The following is a 13,354-nucleotide window of genomic DNA, read 5'->3' as shown; positions in this document are numbered from 1 at the left end:
TTCATAGTATACTATATAAAAACGTAGCTTAAACTTTATTTTTAAGGTGTCCTTGTTACAGTACAGTGTAACTATCCATTTAACTACTGAGCAATATTACTAAATAACTACATGTATTTACTATATGGTTCAGGTTAGGATGAGGGTTATGTCCAGAGTTAGTTGGATGTAATTATGTATAATTAACTGCAATCAAAATAGTAACATGGAACTGTACAACAAAAACACTCTAAAATAGTGTTAGCAAAATGCTTGTATTTCAGTGTTGGCATTCAGACATAAATGACATTATAACATTCTTTAAATTTTGATGTACAAATTAAAGTGCAGTCAATACAATGTTTTGTCTAATACAGAATAGCAAGAATCAATGTATAAGAGTATATACACACATCCGCAGAGTTGCTAACATCCACTCATCAGTCTACAAACCCTCTTTATTTTCCTACTTGCCCCCTCACGCTTTCTCTCTCCCCCTCCTTCCCTCAAAGCCCACCCTGCTCTGAGCCATAATGGTACATGCCATTAGTGAGCACATCTTGAGCAAGGAGGGGGTCTCTGCCTCGCCGAAGAGGCAACGTTAGAGCCACATAAACACATTCACAGATGTGTCTCCATGCGTTCTGACAGCTTGACTGAGCCGCGACCGCCACGCTGAATGAAGACAGAGAAATCAGGGGGAGAGACAGAGAACAACCACCAAGCAAATTACCACACCATTACTGCAGGGTCTTGCCCACGTCCTTCTCTCTCGAATTGTGGGCTTGAGTGAGAGCGCGTCTGACAGGGAGGAAAGGAAAACGGGGGAGATCTACCGGCAGATTCGTCCCCAAGGCTCCTAATTACAGCCAACGTTTCCACTTAGATTCAGATGCCACAGAACACACTAATCCAGGGATGCTCTGACCATAAACAAAGAAGAGAAGAGGACAAAAAGAAATCAAGAGAGCCACACAAAGACAAAGAGTGAGAGATGGAGGGATATTTTAATGAATGAAGCATGCAGCAGCATGTGATGGAAATAGCTGCATCTACGTAAGGTAAGACAAACCTTCTTTGTCTAACTGCGATAAAGCACAGCAAAAAGAGGTACACAAATTCTGTGGTGATGAGCAAACACAGAGGCTGAGACTGCTGTTTCTCTCTCACGATTGAGAGACGGCAGTGTGGATGAGCCATGGAGAATAAGCCATGCATATGCTTAGATGTACACGAAGATGAGATTGTGACAGAGACCTGAGGCAGCACTGAAGAAACGAATCACTCCTAATCTATACAAAGCTCAAAGAGCACCATGGTCTTGACATGACTGACTTACTAGCTGGGAACCTTAAAAAACAGTTTGTGTATAGCCGTAGTTGTGTATACATAGTCAATGCAGAGCATGCATGCGCTTTGCTTGAGTTGAATCTATTGACAATAATGTAGCACAGACTTAAAATGTAGTAGTAGTATTACATACCTGAAACTTACCATTATAGAATATTTATCCAAGGTCATCTGCAGTTGATTTTAGCTATATTTAGTTTAGTTAAAATAAGTGCCAATTTAATATTCATTTCGAATCTGCACTGCGAAGATAGTCGCACATGTATCATAACAAGAACTATTAAGCCTAATGACAGCTCACTGCCAAGGCTACGCAGAGCCATAGCCTAATCTACACCTGAGTATAAGTGTTCACCCATTAACAGCTTATTTTAGGGCCCCTCCCCCGACCTGACCTAGTGTCCAAACAACCCCTCATGCCAAAAAAAAAAACAATCTCGAGAACAATGCATGGCTGGGTGCTTAGCGAAAGCGTGATGGTAATTAGATGGAGAAAGCTTTACAAATTTGGGCGTCTCTTTTATTGTGTAAAACCCATCTCTGCCAGCTGCTGAAGCCATAACAACCATAGCTAAATATGTAAATCATTACATAAGAACAGGGATGGTGCCGCTCCAGGGCAGGACTATGAAGCCATTAGTAGAGATGTGTTGCGATGTCATCAGAAAGTGCATCTCTGCGAAGCTGCGCTTGGGATGGAGTTCCACATCAAGGGACAGATTGGGCAACTCTTAGTGGAAAGTTTAGGTCAAATCAGCCTGTTGTGGCTTCATAGAGACAAGCAGTTAACGGTGAGGTAAGAACAAATTAAGGGAAAGAACTTCAAGATCATTTTTATGTGTCATATATCTAGGCATGGGCTGGAATAAGATTCTGATGGTGTGATAACCTTGTATCACAGTTTCACGATATTGTGATCACTGCTCTAAAATAGATTCTTTTTAAATGTCTGGGTAAAAAACAACAACTTTTTTTTCAGCTTTGAACACTATATATTTTATTTTGAGAAACATTTAAAATATTTTGGAGCAGTAAACATGTCAGGCTAAATAATTGAAATGAATCATTGACTTCTGCTGTGTTTTCACTTCTGCTAGTTTCAATAACACTGGTTTCTTCACCATTTAAAACGGCATCTTTGGAAATCTTTTCTTCTGGAGATATTGTCCTAAAAACCGTAGGAACGGTAGAGCAGAAAATGTTGGCGGTTTTAAAACCTTGACTTTTTCAAACCACGGTATACCTTAAAAACGGTTATCGTCCCATGCCTACTTATCTCTGTGTTGTATTATCCTAATATGGAGAACTGCAAAGATCGGAGCAAAACATTTACTGAAGAGTGATCATTTCCAGTCTTTTATTGCTATTAATACCATAATATGTGAAACACCATATGCAATCCATTTCACTTCCCTAATATGATGTGTTCCCTAGTGATACAAAATTTTCTATGGAATAAATGGGGCACGGCTTGATTTGATCAAATTGGGAATTGATTGGCCGTTGAAGCAGGTGTTCTGTTCTACATGAGATTAGGGAAAGACCTCTAATCATTGACTTTGCAATGATTATTCTGAATTATTCTGAATCACCACTGGTTTATGCTTTTAAACAAGATTTTTGATTGCCACTTATATCTCTATTATATCTCAATTCGAAATACATTTTTTTCTTTAAAATACATATGTTTATTCATTCAGGTTATTCATTATTTCTGTGATTTGCAGACATGTACACTGTGATTTCACAATAACAACACTAGTTTAATGCTGACAGCTGGATGCTGGGCTAGATTGTTTGGTTTGGATTGAAATTCTGAATTCTGGTTTGTTTGGCCTGGAATAAAGATAAAAAAATAATACACACACACACACACGCACACACACACACACACACACACACACACACACACACACACACACACACACACACACACACACATATATATATATATATATTGCTTATCATTAAAAGTGTACGTTTTTAACCAATTATACAATGATACAAACTATTAAAAAAAGGTTTATATTTTTATATTTTACAATAGAACTTCCAAAACAACGCTGTGTGCTGCACTAATGATGCTCATTTTATGTAGATGTGATGGTATTTTTTAATCAGTAGAGAAGAGCGAATAAATGTATAATGGAGTCAAAAGAGCAGCAAACTAAGATCTTCTTCATGGTAACAAACTAAATTTGTAATGGGTAACACTGTGCTATGACAAGCAAAAATCAGCTCTGCTTGAGCATTCTTTTCAATTTAGTGATATCATATCTGTTTTTTTTTCTGTTTAGACACCTTTAGTCAACTACATGAAAGTGAATCGAGACCAACCATAACAGTGCTCTCCATTCACTTGTTTTGGCACCAGGCTTTGAATGTCAGAGTTCACTTTTATTCAGATGAAATGACCCATACTGAGCAATCGCACCATTTTCAATTTGTAAACCAAACTTTCCAAGTGTTAAAACATCATTAGACAAAGCATATTAAGCTATATAGGGGCTGTTTCTCAATTCAAAAAAGGCTTTTGTTGAGACTGTTCTTGTCAAGTTACCTCAGACAAACCAACTCGGGTGAATGATGGTCACGAGACCTTCATGCGTTTTAATGGAAAATGTTTTAAACATTACAGCATTCATACAACAATTTATTGTTTTTTCCCCTTTTCACAATGTATACTGTACTATGCATAACGACTTTACAAATATACATTGCACAATACAAATAAAACAAGTTTTAAATTTCAGCAAATAAACACCTTTAATGTGTTTATGCCTTCATTAAGATTTTCATGTTAATGTTTACTTTTACCGTCTCATTTAGGGAAACTCCTGAGACAAATAAGTTATATCCCTGATCTTTTAATTATAAATCTATATAAAACGCTGTGCTTCCCACCTCCTTTATTCAGCCGGAATGACTTCTTGGACTTCTCGAGCAAATTTTGTGCTCAAGTCTGAATCGATGCATCCTCGAAATCAGGAACACATCCGGAAACTTTTACATGTCCTGCATTCTTGCGGTCCTGAGTTTTGGATCTGAACTTTGGTGGTTGATGATGAACACGAGGACGCAAGAACGCTAAAGAATGCATATTGAGAAACAACCTTTGTTTAACTAGTTACAGGTTCAATTCAAATAAAATAATGAAGCTAAATCGAACAGATCTTGTTTTGTTTAAATGTTATCATATAATAAAAAATATAGCAGTTTTACACTATATATAAAAAGCTGCGATACCTGGTGAACTTTGCAGTTTAGCTGTCTCTCTCGTAGGAGCTCTCATACTCACTCAGAGATTTTTTAGCCTGCGCTTTGCTCTGAGGTGTCAGCACATACCGCAGCAGTGGTGCCTTGTATTTCACTCTCAACAATATTAAAGATTCACAAACAGAATATTCATGCTATATATTCAGGCCAGTAAGCCACAAAATCCCTGAATGACTTGCTATAACTCGTGTGATCATTGAGCGTTCGAGAATGCCAAAGCGACAGGGGCAAAGAATACAAGCCAAAAACATCATCAACTCCTCTGATAAATCAGCGCGGTTGTGAGGAATTCAACATTAAGCAGATTTCAAGAATATTTGAACATCCTGTGGGTAAAATAATTCACAGGGTTTGTGCTGAAAACAGTTCTGACGTTGGCATTTGAAGGCACGCTAGGCCAGAGCTGCTGGCTGCAGGCACTCCTGCCCTCCCTCTCTCTCTTTCACACACACACACACACTGTTCACACACTCAGTCTCTCTTGCTAACATGTGAATAATTTGTTCATGTTGCAGACAAACAATCCGATTCAACCTTCAAGTGTTATGTCCAATTTTCCTCAGCAAAACCCACACAGAAACCTGTTTTCGCTTGTGTCACACAGGCTAGACTAGTTTGCTGGGGGAGTTTAAGCTCTCAAAAGACTGTAAAGCGATTCACAACGCCATCTGAATCTCCATGCCATGAATATTAACCAGCGCAATTGTTCCCTGAGTGACGCTACCATGGCTGCATTATTCATTCATCCCAACGCCGCCACAGAGAGTTACACATCGCTATGGTCAGATCAGCTCTTTACCAGCTAGCTGTGCCCGGAGTGTAGCGCTAACACCCATAGCTCTCTCTCTCTCTCTCTCTCTCTCTCTCTCAATGGACAGCTAATGAACAGCTGAGAAACAGAATAAGAAAAGAGGAAGAGAGGAGAAAGGCAGGAAAACAGATTGCCAGGCCTCAGGCTGGGCTGTTATTCTGCCTTCTTAAATTCGGCACCGGGGGGCTTTGAGCTTGTGTTTGGCTGCCATCTCTGGCCCACTTTAGTTGAGCTACATAGACACACACACACAAACACACTCCCATTACAGAAGCATAACACCCCCAGGGATGACAGCTGTTACCCCCGGAAGAGCTCGGCTCGTAGTAGCAGAAAAAGCTAAGAAGCTAATGCGAGGATGCCAGGCTATTTCCTCAGCGGGGGTGTCACGTGGACGCCCACTCTCCATGTGCCAAAACAACTTCATCCATTCATACTTTACAGTATGGCTCACCTTTTTCTTAATGATGGGTATAGGCCCACACAGAACACTGCAGATATCCACAGGTTTTTGAGCCCATCATCAGTCAATTTATGAAAATGTGTGTATATATATATATATATATATATATATATATATATATATATATATATATATATATATATATATATATATATTTATATATTCAGTTTTTTATATTTCAGTAATATTATTGAATATTTATTAAATAAATGTTTAGATGATTTTTGCACAATACGGTTTGTAAAGTAATTTTAACAGTGTTGTGTTAGATGTATTATATGCAAACCTTACTGTTTTTGTTTACCAAACAAGTGGTTCTAAATGGATTTGCATTGTAAACCTTAAACAAAATGTTATTTATTTTTTTTTACTTAACCCAGGCTCATTCTAAAAACGTACCGCTACACACATTTTTCGTTTGTGAGATTGTGAAATATGTCCCAAGGGGACAGTTTTTGCAGTTTTTGTATTCGCGAATCCAAAAGAGGTCGCTGTGTACGCTTTTTCAAATCTCAAATTTCTCTCGCTAGTGCCATTCAAGTCAGCTGTAAATCCACCAGAGGCCGCTGACGACTGACTGACTCACTGACTGACCAATGGACTGACCCACACCCCTCATTCCCTAAACCCAACCAATAGGGTTTTCAAAATCACCAATTGACCAGCGTCCAACCATTTTCCAAGTTTTCCGTCGACATTTAACGCATCGTGACTAAATAAAGGACACCAATATGATCGTGCACACAAACGCGCAAAACGGCAGGCGTAAGAGCATCATTTTTTAAGAAACGCCTCATTTTTCCTTCTCCACCAATCAGATTGGCACTTTCGTTCATGTGCACAGAGCTGCTGAAGTTACAGTAAACACCACTTGGAGGCACTCAAGCGCAAAACTGTCAATGCAAGCGCACATTTAAGAAGATGCCCAGAGGCGATATGAACGTGGACCTGCTTATTGCACTGGTGAACATTAATCATTTCTTCATCGCTAGAGCTGGAGCTGCTACTTGAACCATCTATGCTTGTTCGAATCGCCAGTAACTTCAACAACAAGCATGTCAACTTTCTGCCTTCTTCTGTGTTACAAGCGGGTGCAGCTTAAAGTTGTGTAGCCCCATCTAACGTCAAGGAGTGATTTCGCATACTCTTCTGCTCGACGGCAGTTTTTCTATAATACATATTCCAACATTGAGTATAATCTCACCAGGTGAAATGAATGGCTCTATTTGGATGAATTCATAATTTTATTTAAAAAAAAGGAATTTTAGATTTTATTGCGATGATTATGCAGGGGAGTGCCTCTACATAAAATATAATAAAACAGCCACAAGCATTGATAAATACAGATACAAATGAAACAAACAGTATTTTATGGTTTTCTGGGCGTCTGGGTGCATTCAGGCAAAAATGTAATCGTTAAATGTAAAATAACCGGCCACTTAATTAGGTACACCTTACTAGTACCGTACCCTCTTTTGCCTTCAGAACTGCTGTAATCCTTTGTGACATAGATTTAACAAGATACTTAAAATATTCCTCAGAAAATTTGGTCCACATTAATAGCATCACACAGTTGCTGCAGATTTGTCGGCTACACATCCATGATGCATATCTGGCCCTATGGGAGCATGTTGCATCTGTAGAGCAGTTTCATAGTTGATCTGGTTGTGAAGAGAAGCTAATGATTTTCTTTGAGGATGTGTACACTTTACTGACCGCAGTCAAGATGATTGACATGCATTCTCAGGTCCTTTCTGAAGTACATAGGTTGCAGTGGTCATGATTTTTGTATACGCCTCATATTTGTTTGACATAAAGTTAATGAGGTATTACATTTTGGGGGCAAGAGATATAACATAAGCAACATGATTTTTCTTTTAGGAGTCACTTAATAAAGTGTTCTAGAAATCGCTCACCCAAAAAATGTACATTTTGACACCATTTACCTTCCATCATTTTGTTAAAAGCCTTTTTTTCTGTAAAATACAATATATATTAAAAAAAGCATTTCTGTTGATACAATCACAGACTGTGAGGCTCAAATTGTACCATGGGCTTCATTATGGTAAAGATTTTTTAAAATATATTTTGTGTTCCACAGAATTAAAAAGACGTTTGGAATGGCATTGTAAAATTGTAAAATATCAATTAATTGTAAAAATATAAAAAAATTGTAAATGAGCCTCATAATGGCTCCTAATCAGCTCCTGTACTCTAACTCAGTGTTTCCCAACCCTTTTCCTGGAGGCACACCAACAGTACATATTTTGGATGTCTCCCTTACCTGACTAATTAACTTCAGGTTTTGGAGTCTTTTCTTATGTTCTAATTAGGTGATTCAGGTGTGTTTGATTAGGGAGACATTGAAAATGTGTACTGTTGGTGTGCCTTCAGGAACAGGGTTGGGAAACACTGCTCTAACTGACAACCTGGGCTTGCGTTTGTTTTGATGTAGGAGTGCAATACCTAGTTCAACCACTGGATGTCAAACTTACATATTGCACCTTTAAATTACAAACCGCAACAAAATATCTGTTTGCTATACTGCAGAAATCCTTCCAATTATGAGAAATACTATTTGATGAGACACTTTAAAGGGTTAGCTCACGCTAAAATGAAATTTATGTTATTAATTACTCACCCTCATGTTGTTCCAATCCCCTGAGACCTTTGTTTGTCTTCAGAACACAAATTAGGATATTTAAGATGAAATTCGAGTATTCTCTGCTGCTTTTCTGGACATTGAACGTGTCACAAAATGGAACCAAAAACATTGTCAAATCATTCTATGTGATTTTAGGGTTTCGACTGTGATCATTCTAAGCACCAAGAAGACTTTTGAAAAAAAAAAAAAACCTTGTTGTGTTATCAGGGTGCACATTTGCTGTGCAATCACTGTTTTGACCGTAGTAAATGAGCACCCTAATCTGGCACAGCAGACATGAAGGACATAGGCAAACAAAGTTGTATTTACATTTTTTTGCTGCACAAAATTGTTCTTGGAGATTTGTTTTATTAGAGTTCAACCACTGAAGTTAAATGGAATAATGGTTTTGCCAATGTTTTGGTTCTTTTTCTGGACTTTGAACGTAAATAAACCAATATTGTCAATGGAGCATCAGAGAGCTCTCAGATTTCATCTAAAATATCTTCATTTGCGTTCTGAAGAATAAAGGTCTCAGGGGATTAAAATGACAGAAAGGTGAGTAATTAATAAAATCATTTTAATTTTAAGCTGAAGTAATCCTTTCATATATAACAACACATAATTACATGTATTTTAGTGACTTAAATACATTCTTTTGACATTATAATGTTCATGATTGCTCAAAAACAATCTGAGAAAAAGGCTAAACATATTTTTGAAACAGATATTCTAATAAATATATTTGTGACACCTAATGGAAGTCCATGCATACCAGGGTGCAACATGACAAACATGAAACATACATCCAGTCAGCTGGAAAATAGTACACAAAACCTTGTTTACCAAGAACAGGTAAAATTAGCTGGGGTCATTCATACAGGTCACGTTCTTGCTTTCAAAAAGAGCGAGGCAGAATGCAGTGGATTGCAGCGACACTCTAAAAGCATGTCAATTTGAACTTTGAAATAATGGATAGCACAAAAAAAGAAAGAATTTCTTATTCCCAGAGTGAACTGTACGTTCTGAGTACAAATCCTATCTATTGTCACTTTCCTGAAAATCCAGAACCACATAAATATCTATAAAGTCACTGTGTACTTTACAGCGTTCTTGATGAGAATGCAAAAGGAGCACTGGGAGCCATGAAGGGATAATAAGCAAATGACCTTTAAAAACAATAAAGTCTCCCTTTAGTGAATCTAATTCTGCTAAGTATCTGTCCTCCATGTCTGTCCTCTGGAACAGCAGACCCGACACCAAGCCCCGTCCCCACCTGTGCCCTTCCGTCTGCCAGCAGCTCCTGTGAAATATCTGAGACCAATCACATTTTATAATCCTATAGATTCACTGTATAGTGACCATGACCGTTTCACCTCTGGACACCACGTGTATTCATGTTTAATTTGAGTCTGCAATCATGTCCTTCTTACACTATGAAACAGGATTGACACAGCAGAGCGTCTGGCCTTAATGATTTGGCTGCCATATGGGGAATTCAGTTCTGCTCAATGCTGAAATAAAGACACACTGCTGTTTGTCACATTATTATTTATTAATTTTTTGGCCTCTTGAAATATATGAATTGAACCGCATGTTTAATTACTAATATTATAGTCACAAAATATTCAAACTGATTAACATATATCCAGAATAAAATAATATTTTTTTTTACAATTTTAAGATATAACTGACTAAAGGCTGATTTATAAGTCTGCTTCAAACGATCGCCGTAACCCACGGAGCATGCCTTGCGTGTAGTCGTGCATTTATATTTCTGAGTGACTTTTTTTTGCTCTGCAATAACACTTCCAAAACACTAGCTGGCATTAGGTTATTTAATGTTCCTCTGTATCAAGTGTCTCTGCGGGTGTTTTTTTTTTTTAAATTAGGCCTGTCACAATAATCAATATATCGACTTATCGCCTAATACATGGACATGACCCTAATAATTTTTGGTGAAGCAATATATATCGCCCATCCTTAAAGAAAATAGGTCATTTTAGAATACAAACAGACAGTGGTATGCCAAAAGATTAAAACAAAATAATATCAAAATAAAAAAAACTCTAATCTGGTTGCTTTTTATTCCGGTACAAACTTCAATTTAACAAGTCAGCTCCCAAAGTAATTGTATTATTTGTATGTGCAAAGAATTTAAGAATGTAAGAATTAAAAACCCACTGCCTTTTGTCACATTCCTTTTTTTTTGGCCTCTTGGAATAACTGACATGTTTAAATATTACTATTAATAACATAATAGTCACTAAATATTTCAACTGATTAAAACATTTTCCGATTGAAAGATTTGACTCATTATCAAATTGCAACATAATTAACTTAATGCTAATTCAAAATAATATTATTCATGACATTTGCATTTATTTGACTAACCGTGGCCTTACGAGTGCCATCAGTAATGCTTGCTAATCAGCATTTGTCGTATTATCTCATCTCTGTGAAATTGAATATAGAACAAAGCCACAAATCCCCATTTAAAAACAGCATTTATAACTGTGCAGCAACACCACTTGAACTGCAGAAAGAGGTTTGTGTTTGTCATCGGGTTGCTTGTTGTAGTCGTTCCTCTAATGACCCGCTATAGCTAAAGTAGTCACAGATAGCCTCTCTAAAGCTGTTGTGTGTTGTCGAGCATGCTGTTAGAAATTAATATCGCTCATCTTTTTGTGCTATAATCTGGCCAGAACATTACAGATCGCATCAGCGCCTAAGAAAAAACATGCTGGGGATTGTCTAATGCGACACTGTGCTGTTTTCAGCTGCCTCTGCGTTTTGTTTTCGCTGAGCAGGACTGTGACCTGTAACAGACCTTGTGTGTATCTGACAGATATGCTGATGAAACTAGATTGTATTTAGTACTGTATGTTAACGGTTTAGCAAGATATTTAACATTGCTTCATCAATAAGACGACACTACACTCTTGTGAGCTTTAATTAACAGTTTAAAAATGGATTTATTCAACCTCTTAGACCTGAATTAGACTGTGCTCTTTCATTCTGATGTAGGAAGTCGGTTATCGTTTGAGCTCATGGGTGAATTTCTTTTTAATGCAGGTTAATTTTAGCTGTTTGCCGAATGATCCAATATGATCAGTGTGTTATTTTCAATCTAAGGTCATTGGAAATATGTTTTAATACCAAAAATGCTGTCCTGTACAGTTGAAGTAAGAATTATTAGCCCCCTTTTGAATTTTTTTTCAAATGATGATTAACAGAGTAAGGAAATTTTCATAGTATGTCTGATAATATTTTTTCTTCTGAATAAAGTTTATTTGTTCTATTTTGGCTAGAATAAAAGCAGTTTTTAATTATTTAAAAACCATTTAAAGGTCAAAATTATTAGCCCCTTTAAGCTATATATTTTTCGATAGTCTACAGAACAAACTATCGCTAAACAATAATGCCTAATTATCCCAACGTGCCTAGTTAACCTAATTAACCTAGTTAAGCCTTTAAATGTCACTTTAAGCTGTATTAGAGTGTCTTGAAAAATGTCTAGTCAAATATTATTTACTGTCATCATGGCAAAGATAAAATCAGTTATTAGAAATGAGTTATTAAAACTATTATGTTTAAAAATGTGTTGAAAAAAACTTCTCTCCGTTAAACAGAAATTGGGGAGAAAATAAACAGGGGGGCTAATAATTCAGGGGGGCTAATAAATCAGGAGAGCTAATAATTCTGATTTCACCTGTATGTGTTCTTTCAGCTATTAAAAAGACAGCACAGTGGCAGTGTAGTGCAACATCCTTTTGACACAAATGATAATTACCGCTGTAGATTATTAATTAATAGTTCAGTACTCTTGATTATTTTTTGTCTGTACAAAAAATTTGTATAAATTATAATATAAATTTGGTCCATGTTTGCTTAGCTTTCACTCTATTGATTTCAATGCCCTTTTGATTTCAATGCCTCAAAATATAAAACAGTAAAGGTATAAAAATAATAAACAAATACAATTTATTTATTATTTTATATGTTTTCAAAATAATACTGTTTGCTCAGCCAATTGCACTCTTAATATCTTTATGCATGTGATTTTATCAGTACCATAAAACATGTATGCTTGAAAAAAAAAAAAACAGCTACGCTTGACCATTCTGTCCTTTGATTAGTTTGATCTGATTTTATTTATATTATTTATGCAGGGTTTAAATAATATTTGTCAGTTCCAGTCATTTTTATGGTGAGCAACAAAATATATCATGTTTCTCTAATGCCAACTTGTGGAAAAATAGACATGCTTGCAGTTTTGAAACAAGAAAGCCCTATTGTACTACCATGGCTGAGAGAAAAAAATACATGCATTTACAAAAAAACAAAACAAACAAAAAAACAGCAAATTAAGAAACGATCTTTATCGGTTTGACAGCTCACGTGTTGCAAATCCTCACAACGCAAACAAATTGAGAAAACGTCTGCATTTTTCTCACAACACTTTGCCACAAATAGAATGGAACACAACAGAAATGTTTTAAGGTGATCCTAAAACATGATGGACCCAGCTATGGGTATTTAGGCTAATAAAATACAAAAGAAAAGGGGATCAGGATGTTAAAATAAACAAACAAAAAACTACTTTCTAAGATCACCTATAACTTCAATGAGCTCTAGTCACCAGTGGTGTAAAGGAACAATTTACAAATATTCAGATTATCGTAATTTAGTAGTTTTTCTCAGGAATTGTTATTTACCACGTAGTTTAAAATGTGTACTTTTACTTTGCCTCGGGTATATTTTTAGTACTGTAGTGGTACTTTTACTCCATCATTTTTCTTCAAACTGTAGTCACTACTTTATTTTTTCT

At 36.5% G+C, this 13,354-nt stretch overlaps 1 protein-coding gene across 2 annotated transcripts in view; it reads left to right on the top strand.

Annotated features, from left to right (window-relative positions):
- Positions 1-544: 544 nt before the first annotated feature.
- b3gat1a (beta-1,3-glucuronyltransferase 1 (glucuronosyltransferase P) a) overlaps positions 545-13,354 on the top strand; it is a 159,581-nt gene continuing 146,771 nt past the window's right edge. For both annotated transcript variants that reach the window (XM_056477858.1, XM_056477857.1), the window contains exon 1: positions 545-1,040. The gene's annotated coding sequence lies outside the window, so the exon portion shown is untranslated. The remainder of the gene's footprint in view (positions 1,041-13,354) is intronic.

Source organism: Danio aesculapii, chromosome 18 (genome assembly GCF_903798145.1).
Source record: "Danio aesculapii chromosome 18, fDanAes4.1, whole genome shotgun sequence".
Classification (NCBI taxonomy): Eukaryota; Metazoa; Chordata; class Actinopteri; order Cypriniformes; family Danionidae; genus Danio; species Danio aesculapii.
This window is presented reverse-complemented; position numbering and strand designations above follow the sequence as displayed.